Below are 10,335 nucleotides of genomic sequence, written 5' to 3'. Positions count from 1 at the left end.
GACCAAATGGGAGTATTTCCTAGGGTGTATTTTGCATCCAGACTGTAAATAGACATTTCGCCAGAACTCCCTTTCCTCTTCTTCAGACTTTTCTTGTTTCTAATCTTCCAGTCCTTTTGTTTCCAAGCCCCTACCCAAATGGCCAGGTCATTGACCACTGCCCAGAAATATGGAGACATTATCTCCTCGGGCCACTTTTACTTCCACACAGAGTGGATGACTGGGTACCTTGCTTGCTGTTCCATTTACTGGGAAGATTTTTCCTCCCCATCGTCTTTTAGATCACCCCTAAATGTGGCTGTGATATATTCGCCCATTCATTTTTGGCTTGTATCCTGAGCAGATGTATCTGCAAACCAAGCTCAGGCTTTTTCCTCCTCCTTTAGCTGGTTGTAAGGAGTTCTGGTGGCACAGTGTTTGTGTGTAATTTCCAATTATATAGCAACACAACATTGCCTGATATAGTGCTGCAAGATGAGCCCCTCAGGTTGGAAGGCATTCAAAATACGACTGGGAAAGAGCTACCTCCTCAAAGTAGAGTTGACCTTAATGACGTGGATGGAGTCAAGCTTTCGGGACCTTCATTTGCTGATGTGGCATGATGCAAAAAGAGAAGAAATAGCTACAAACATCCACTAGTAATTGGGACATGGAACATATGAAGTCTGAATCTAGGGAAATTGGAAGTTGTTAAAAATGAAAAAGAACACATAAAGATCAATATCCTAGGCATCAGTGAGCTGAGATGGACTGGTGTTGGCCATGCTGAATCGGACAATCATATGGTCTACTATACCAGGAATGATGGATCGAAGAGGAACAGTATCTCATTCACCATCAAAAACATTTGAAGATCTATCCCGAAGTACAACACGGTCAGTGATAGAATAATATTCATACGCCTACAAGAAAGACCAATCAATACGACATTATTCAAATATACTACCAACCACTAAGGACAAAGATGAAGACTTTTACCAAATTTTGCAGTCTGAAATTGATTGAACATGCAATCAGGATGCATTGGTGTTTGGAATGTGAAAGTTGGAAACAAAGAAGAATTAGTAGTTGGAAAATATGCCCTTACTGATAGAAATGACACTGGAGATTGCATGATAGAATTTTGTAAGACCAACGACTTATTCATTGGAAATACCTTTTTTCATCAACATAAACGGTGACTATACATGTGAACCTCGCCAGGTGGAATACACAGGAATCAAATTACCACATCTGTGGAAAGAGACGATGGAGAAGCTCAGTATTGTCAATCAGGTCAAGGCCAGGGGCCCACTGCGGAACAGACACATCCATACGCAAATTCAAGTTGAAGCTGAAGAGAATTAAAACCAGTCCACAAGAGCCAAAGTACTTATATCCCACCTGAATTTAGAGACCATCTCAAAAATAGATTTGACCCATGAAACAAAGACCGAAGACCAGACAAATTGTGGAATAACATAAACGACATCATGCTTGAGGAAAGCAAAAGGTCATTAAAAAGACAGGAAAGAAAGAAAAGACCAAAATGGATGTCTGAAGAGACTCTGAAACTTATTGTCGAACATAGAATAGCTAAAGTGAATAAAAGAAATGATGAAGTAAAAGAGCTGAGTAGAAGATTTCAAAGTGTGGCTCAAGAAGAAAAAGTATTATAAAGAAATGTGCAAAAACCTGGAGTTAGAAAACTGAGAGGGAAGAACATGCTCAGTATTTCTCAAGCTGAAAGAACTGAAGAAAAAGTTCAAGACTCTGGTAGCAATATTGAAGGATTCTATGGGAAAAGTACTGAAAGATGCAGGAAGCACCGAAAGAAGATGGAAGGAATACACAGTCACTATACCAAAAACAACCGGTTCAGCCATTTCAGGAGGCAGCATATGATCAAGAACCAATGGTATTGAAGGAAGAAATCCAAACTGCAGTGAAGGCATCGGCAGGAATTTACAGAATACCAACTGAGAGGTTGCAACAAAGAGATGCAATGCTGGAAGTGCGCACTCATCTATGCCAAGAAATTTGGAAGACAGCTACCTGGGCAATTGATGGGAAGAGATCCATATTTGTGCCAATTCCAAAGAAAGGTGATCTAACACAATGCGGAAATTATTGAACAAAGTCATTAATATCACACGGAAGTAAAATTTTGCTGAAGATCCTTCAAGAACGGTTGCAGCAGTACATTGACAGGGAGATGCCAGAAATTCAAGCCGGATTCAGAAGAGGACATGGAACGAGTGATATCATTGCTGATGTCAGACGGATCTTGGCTGAAAACGTGGAATACCAGAAAGATGTTTACCTGTGTTTTATTAAACAAGCAAGGGCATTCAACCGTGTAGATCATAATAAATTATGGATAACATCGTGAAGAACGGAAATTCCAGAACACTTAGTTTTGCTTATGAGGAACTTGTACGTAGACCAAGAGGCAGTTGTTTGAACAGAACAAGGGAATTCTGATTGGTTTAAAGTCAGGAGAGGTGTGCATCAGGATTGTACCCTTTCACCGTACTTATTCAATCTGCATGCTGAGCAAATAATCTGAGAAGCTGGACTATATGAAGAAGAATGGGGCGTTAAGATTGGAGGAAGACTAATTAACATTAATATGCAGATGACACAACCTTGCTTGCTGAAAATGAAGGGGGCTTAAAGCACTTACTAATGAAGATCAAAGACCACAGCCTTCAGTATGGATTACACCTCAACATAAAGAAAACAAAAATTCTCACAATTAGGCCAATAAGCAACATCACGATAATTGGAGAAAATATTGAAGCTGTCAAGGATTTCATTTTACTTGAACCCACAATCAATGCCCATGGCAGCAGCAGTCAGGAAATCAAATGACATACTGCATTGGGCAAATCTGCTGCAAAAGAACTCCTTAAAGTGTTCAAAAGCAAAGAGGTCACTTTGAGGACTAAGGTGAGCTGACCCAAGCCATGGTATTTTCAATCACCTCATATGCATTTGAAAGCTGGACAATAAATAAAGAAGACCGAAGAAGAATCGATGCCTTGAATTATGGTGTTGGCAAAGAATATTGAATATACCATGAACTGCCAAAAGAATGTACAAATCTGTCTTGGAATAAATATAGCCAGAGTGTTCCTTAGAAGCAAGGGTGGCGAGACTACATTTCACATACTTGGGACATATTATCAGGAGGGATCAGTCCCTGGAGAAGGACATCATGCTTGGTAAAGCAGAGGGTCAGTGAAAAAGAGGAAGACCCTCAATGAGATGAACTGACACAGTGACCCCTACAATGGGCTCAAGCATAACAACAATCCTGAGGATAGGGCAGGACTGGGCAGTGTTTCGTTCTGTTGTTCTTAGGGTTGCTGCGAGTTGGAACTGACTGGACAGCACCTAACAACAGCAAATACTTTTCTTAAAAACAAAGAGAGAGAGAGAAAGAAGAACAAAATAGTATAAACATGCTATTAGAGATATATAAAAAAAAAAATAAGCAGAAGAAAATATTCAGAGTAGTTCTGTAAAGCAAGGCCAGGTTTGGGGACGGATGGGAGAATGTATGTGATTTTTTACTATAACCCTTTTAGTACTATTTGGTTTTCCAACTGTATACACTTATTACTTTGATAATTCTATTATTAAGAAAAAGAGAGTGATAGAAAGAGAAGCCACGAAAAGATACATAGTATAAGTTTAATTCTAAAAATAATAAGTTACTAACATTTATTGACTGCATTATTATTGCTAACCCTCAAAATATTTCTAACAGGTAGGAATATTGTTCCCATTTTACAGATAATGAAACTCAGATAGGTTAAGAATTTTGCCAAAGACCACTGCCTTAGTCATCTAGTGCTGCCATAACAGAAATACCACAAGTGGATGGCTTTAACAAACAGAAATTTATTCTCTCAGAGTCTAGTAGGTTTCAAGTCCAAATTCAGGGTGTCGGCTCCAGGGGAAGGCTTTCTCTCGTCTTCTCTGGAGGAAGGTCTTTCTCGTCAATCTTCCCCTAGACCAGGAGCTTCTCTGTGCAGGAACCCCAGGTCTAAAAGACGCGCTCTGCTTCCGGTGCTGCTTTCTTGGCAGTATGAGGTCTCTGTGCTTACTTCTATCTTTTATATCTCAAGAGATTGCCTCAAGACACAATCCAATCCTGTGGGTTGAGTCCTGCCTCACTAACGCAACTGCTGCCCATCCTTCCTCGTTAACATCGTAGAGGCAGAACTTACAACACACAGGAAAATCACACAACACCGGGAATCACGGCCCAGCCCAATTGATACACACATTTTTGGGGGGACACAATTCAATCCATGACAACCACCCAGATAATAAGTGGAAGAGGCAGGACTTGAACTCAGGACTAGGCCTGTGCTCTTTCTACAAGGAGAGGGGAAGAGATGGGCTAGCCTATGGAGCCATGTGTGAGTGAGCACCTCCTGATCCTTGGCCTGTTGACCAGCCTAAACAATCCCTTGGCCTGAGGGACTTCCCAAGGAGCTGAAGGGGCCAGCGTTAGTCATCGTTTATCTATATTATATATATTTAGCCTTCAAAATCTTTTCTGAGAAATCATTTCTCTCTATCCCCTTAATCATCTTTGGATATCTTCTCACAATAAAAATGCGTGGAGTAAGATGTCTGTGGTCTGTCTGGCATAGAACTGGAGGCTAGATGAAGTCAGCAGGCTCTCTTCCTCAGAGGTGGACAGAACACACTCCCCAACACCATGTAGACTCCCTGCCTGGGAGTGGCCCAGAGGGCAAGCTGGCGGCTCCCTCTGTTTATCCTTGGGCCTGAAAAGGACTCTTCACAGACAAGTGTAGTCTTTCTTGGTAAACATAGTAGTTTTCTGTCTCAGCTCAATGGAGACAGTCCCTGGATCTGTGATACAAGCAATAATAATATTTGTGTTTCTATTGTGCCTTCTCTTGGGTTAGCTTGGACAGTAGAGGAGAAAGTCAGGGGGGACCAGTGCCTACAGACAGCAGTCTTTGGCCTTGGCACAAGTAAAAGGCCACAATGTACTATGACTATGCCGTGGATGGGCAGGAGCAGACCAGGCATACGCCACCCAGAGAGAGCAGGAGGAGCAGGGTCCCGGGGTGGTAGTGTGTCCTGGGTAAGCTTGCAAGTGTTTGACGGAAAACATCCCTGGTTTGCTCAGCTCTGCTGCTACTTGCTGCTGGGTGATTCTGAGCTTCAGTTTCCTCTGAGTTTCAGTTTTCTCATCTGTCAAATAGGGTTGATAATAACAGCATCTACCTCATAGGGTTCTTGTGAAGATTAAATAATAAGAAGGATATTATGTACTTAGCCGAGTGCCTGTCAAGTACTCAATGCATGTGAGGTGTTACTGTTAAGAAACCTTCTACTGTATGTAATTTTTTCTTTGAGGATGAACTTACGTTTACAAGATTTTTAAAATAGAAAAGTTAAAAATCTGTATGTAGTAGGAGTCATCAATCGTTTCCTTTGTTTTCTCCCTTGGCTGTTAGGCTTCTCCTTCTGCTTGGTACGATAAACATACAACTGTGTTTTCTTAGAGATGTTTTATGGTTTACCTTTTTTCATGTGTGTCTATTTAATCCATCTAGGATTTATTTCAGTACATGGTATAAGGTAAGGAGGTAATTTAATTTCTTTTTCCAAATAAACAATTTCCCCAAAACCATGTATTGTTTTTCGGGAAAATATTTTTTATCTTATATTGATTCTTGGAGCCCTGGTGGTGCAGTGGTTAAGAGCTCAGCTGCTAACCAAAAGGTCAGCAATTCAAATCCACCAGTAGCTCCTTGGAAACTCTATGGGGCAGTTCCACTCCATCCTATAGGGTTGCTATGAGTCAGAATCGACTCAATGGCAGCAGGTTTTCTTTTTTTTTAAATTGATTCTTACGTATACTTGGGTCTACGCAGTGCGTGTTTTGAAGTAGCTTCTATATCTAACATTTCTTAATAATTGTTTTCCACGTTAAGGATTTCTGCTTATTATTTTATATGTAAAATCCTGCTCAAATTATCACAGCCTCTAGAATGGGCTCTCACATACTGCTGGTGAAAGAGTAATATAGGCCAACTTTCTAGAGAGCAACTGGTTTGAAAATGTTTATTCTTCAAGTAGTAGCTCCACTCCAGCCAAGTTTTCCTAAAGGAAAATAAGAAATTCAGACAAATATTTATGTATAAAATATTTGCCCATGTCTTATAAAATCATATAGTTGGAAACGATATTCTTTTGGAAGGGTATGGTTGTGCAAATTATATTACATTCATAGGATGAGTATTATACAATTATTAAAACTGTTTTTGAAAAGAATTAATAATATAAGAAATGCATTTTTTATATTAAGTGAAAACACAGTATAGTAAATTTTATATGTAATATTATCTCGATTATGTGTAGAAAATTAAGCTTCCGTCATGATGGTCTCCTTTCATTTCCTTGAACAAGCTCTTTTCAAACTCAGGGACTTTGCATGTTCTGATTCCTCTACCTGGAAAGAATTTACACCTGTTCTTTGCAAGGCTGGCTCTTTCTCATTCTTCTGGCTTAGCTTAAATGTACATTTGAAAAAGGCATTTCCTAACTAGAAACCCTGGTAGCGTAGAGGTTATGTGCTAAGGTTGGCAGTTTGAATCCACCAGGCACTCCTTGGGAACTCTATGGGGCACTTCTGCTCTGTCCTATAGGGTTGCTATGAGTCTCGATCCACACGATGGCAATGGGTTTGCGTTTTCCTAACTACCCTATCAAAAGTAGATCCAGATCCCCCCCCTCCTGCACCAGTCTCAGTGTTTAAGCATCTAACTTCCCTTGCCTGTGACTAAATTCTGCCTCCCCTTTGAACGTTTTCTCCTGGAGGTCTGGGATTATATTTTTTCTATTTTCTCTCCTAAATGCCCATCCCCAGGGGTGGATTACACAATAAGCAAGGTAACCATGGGCTTATTTGTGCTTACTTACTAATCTGTACTGAACCCATTTGAAATTGTTCACTAAGATTAGTAAGTAAGCACACACATACACACAAAAAACATGCTTACGTTTCTTACTAGGTAATTTGTCCCTGTCAGGGATTGTAAATTTGAAAAAGACTTTGATTCTGTAGGAAGGTGCTGTGGGGTTGGGAGAGAGACAGATGCCAGCCATACCTAGAAGCAGAATCTTTGAGGGTGAAAAAATGTCTGTTCACTACAGATGATCTGGTAAGCAAGGTAAGCACCATGCTTACCTTGCCTATTGGATAATCCTCCTCCGCCCATTCCTGTGATCTGAAAGCAATGACCGCGCACCGAGTGGAGCCCTGGTGGCACAGTGGTTAAGAGCTCAGCTGCTAACCCAAAAAAGGTCGGCATTTCAAATCGACCAGCTGCTCCTTGGAAATCGTATGGGGCAATTCTACTCTGTCTTATAGGGTCCCTACGAGTCAGAACTGACTTAATGGCACCTAGAAACAACATGCACTGAGTATTGCTGATTATATTGCCTGGATGACTTTTCCGTTTCCTAAAGATGTTAACCCTTTGTGGTCTAGTTGATTCCAACTCATGGAGATCCCAGGTTGCCATCCAGCAGGGCCACAGAAGAAAGGCCTGTTGATCTACTTCCATAAGATTGTTGTGGTTGTTGTGTGCCATTGAGTCCGTTCTGACTCCTAGAACTCTATGTGATAGAGTAGAACTACCCATAGGGCTTCCTAGTCTATAATCTTTTCAGGAGCAGATTGTCAGGTCTTTTCTCCCTTGGAGCCACTGGTGGGTTCGAATTGTTGACCTTTTGGTTAGCAGCTGAGCGCTTAACCACTGTGCCAACAGGGTCCCTTTCCATAAGATCATAGCCATTGAAAACCCTGTGGAGCACAGCTCTATTCGCACACACATGGGGTTACTGTGAGCCAGATTGGGCTTGACAGCAACGATTTGATTTTTTTGCTCAAGATTCTAAATTGCCTATATGCCCTTAAAATAAACATTTTGGTGTGTAGACATTGTGGCCAAGAAGAACTGTGCAGAGGAATAAGTAAGTCGTTGGTAAAGCTTAAGGCAAATGTAAAATGTGAAACAGTGACATGTTTCTGGAGGGTGTGGATACAGAGCCGGGACCCCCTATGTTACCTGCATTCCTTTAAATTCATATCAGAAAGTGGGGGAGTGTCTAGAGAGCGTGAAGTCAGAATGGGAATCAGAGCCAAATGCAACCTCTCTTCCAGGTAGTTGTGAGGCCCTGGATAATTGGACCCAGGTGTCGCTGGTGTAATCCCATCTCCTTTGCTGATGGTTGTAACAGCTTGTGCCCTTCAAGTGTCAGAGTTCTCTGGGCCTCAGCTCTGCCAGGAGCCTCCTCCAGTTCCTCCCTTCAAGCCAAATGCCTTCCATCTCCCTGCTGATTTCCACAATCAGTGTTCCATGGCTTTCATTCTTCCCACTGCTGAGAGGGTGCAGCTCCAATGCCTTTTCCCAGCCCCAGAACCAATCAGATGACTCTCTAACCCATGAAACCCGGAACCAAGGGTCTGTTTTTATTTTTATTTTTTTATAATGGTAAGTATACACAGAACAAATCATATGCCATTTCAGCACTCTTCATGTGTACAATTCGGTGACAATTAGTTATGTTCATCTTGTTCAACCATTACCATTTCTAAGTTTTCCCACCACCCTTAGTAGAAGCTCGGGTCTCCTAAGCAGGGAGTCCGCTGCAACCAAGGATTCTTGAAGGGGGGCATTGAGTGGGCAAAGGGATGGAGCCCAAGCCCTCTGCACAGATGGAGTTCCCCTGGCAATCCTGGTGTATCAGATGACCACAGCACTCACCTCCCCACAAACCTGTGTGGCGATGTCACAGTGACTGGGAAGCTCCCAGCACAGTGCCTGGCTTACTGTAGTTCATAAAAATCACAGCTGGTACGTGACAGCCACAAGTCAGCACTTGTAGTTTGACAATTCTTGACCAAATTTCAGGACCCAAGAAATGTCAGTCTTTCATGTTCTTGATGAACAAATTTGAATTTCAAGTTTGAGGGGCTAGTCTGTGGGGGCTGGTGATTGAGCTGAGTCAACTCAGCACTCCTACTTCAAAGTAATTTTGTGTATCTTTGTCAAGTGGATAGTAGATCTCCTTAGGGGACAAAAGGGGCTCCTTAGCATTTTTACTTACACCCTACTGTGATTTGTAAAGGAAATTACATGCTGTCTATGAGGGATAAATCCCTCTTGATTTTCATTGACATAAAGCCACTGGGTAGAATAAATGATTTGTACTCCACTACCAACCTAAAGGTTGGCGGTTGGAACCTACCCAGTGGCACCATGGAAAAAAGGCCTAGCAATCTGCTTCTGAAAGTCACAGCCATGAAAAGCCTATGGAGCACAGTTCTACTCTGACATACATGGGGCAGCCATATGTAAGAATCAACTCCATGAAAACAATTTTTTGTGTGGGTTTTTTTGTTGGTTGGTTGGTTGGTTACAGTCCTTGTTTTCTAACTCTTCCCCTAGGGTTCTAAGATAGAGCAAGATAAAAATTAGACAGGCTTTTATTTAGGGTCTTTGGGCTGTCAGAGTGTCTATTTCACAGACATTAGCCACAGAGATAGGCAGGTGTTCACAACGTCATCTTCTCTACCCCAAAGTCAAGGGGGCTCCTGTTGCAGTCCATTCAGGGGTCAGCTGTAGGTAGCCCAGGGAAGGTCTCCCAGGACTCACCCCAGCTTTCCCTCTGCTCCACACCCCCACTCAGGAGTAGCTTCTGCAGGGCCTTCTCTTCTGTGGAGAGTTAATTGGAAATGTTACACTTTAAGAGGAAAAACAAGAGTCATGGAAAAGGCATCTGTGTGTGACCAAAGCCTTAACTGAAAACAGGCTTTCTCTTCCCCTAGTCTCGGAAGCCAGGAAGGAGAAGCCGCCAGGGAGAGAACAAGCAGGTTGGCTTGTGGGGCTGGAAAGAGGGTCCTGTGTTGACAGGGGAGGGGAAGTTGCTGTGAGGAATGAGGCCAGCCTGAGGTGGGTGGCTAAGTAGAGTAGGGCAGGGGGTGCTCAAGATGTTCCCTCTCTACTTTCTTTTGGGAATGTGGCAGGATGGGAAGGTAAGTGATAAAGGTATGATTTCTTCAGAGGGTAACTAGGGATTTATCTGGGCGGCCTTTGATAGAAAACTGGGGCTTTTGATTAACCAACTACTTAAGTAATTAGGCAAATATATATTCAGTACTGCTCTAGTTGTATCTTCTCTCCTTCCTGAACTCCTTCCTATCCACCTCAGCCCACTCTTTCTCATGCCGCCCCCTGACCTATGCCTTTCCTGGCTACCCTTCTTTAGTTCCTGCCACACTAGCCTTATTTTTAT

The sequence above is a fragment of the Elephas maximus genome, chromosome 1 (assembly GCF_024166365.1).
Source record: "Elephas maximus indicus isolate mEleMax1 chromosome 1, mEleMax1 primary haplotype, whole genome shotgun sequence".
NCBI classification, from domain to species: Eukaryota; Metazoa; Chordata; class Mammalia; order Proboscidea; family Elephantidae; genus Elephas; species Elephas maximus.
Note: the sequence above shows the minus strand (reverse complement) of the source record.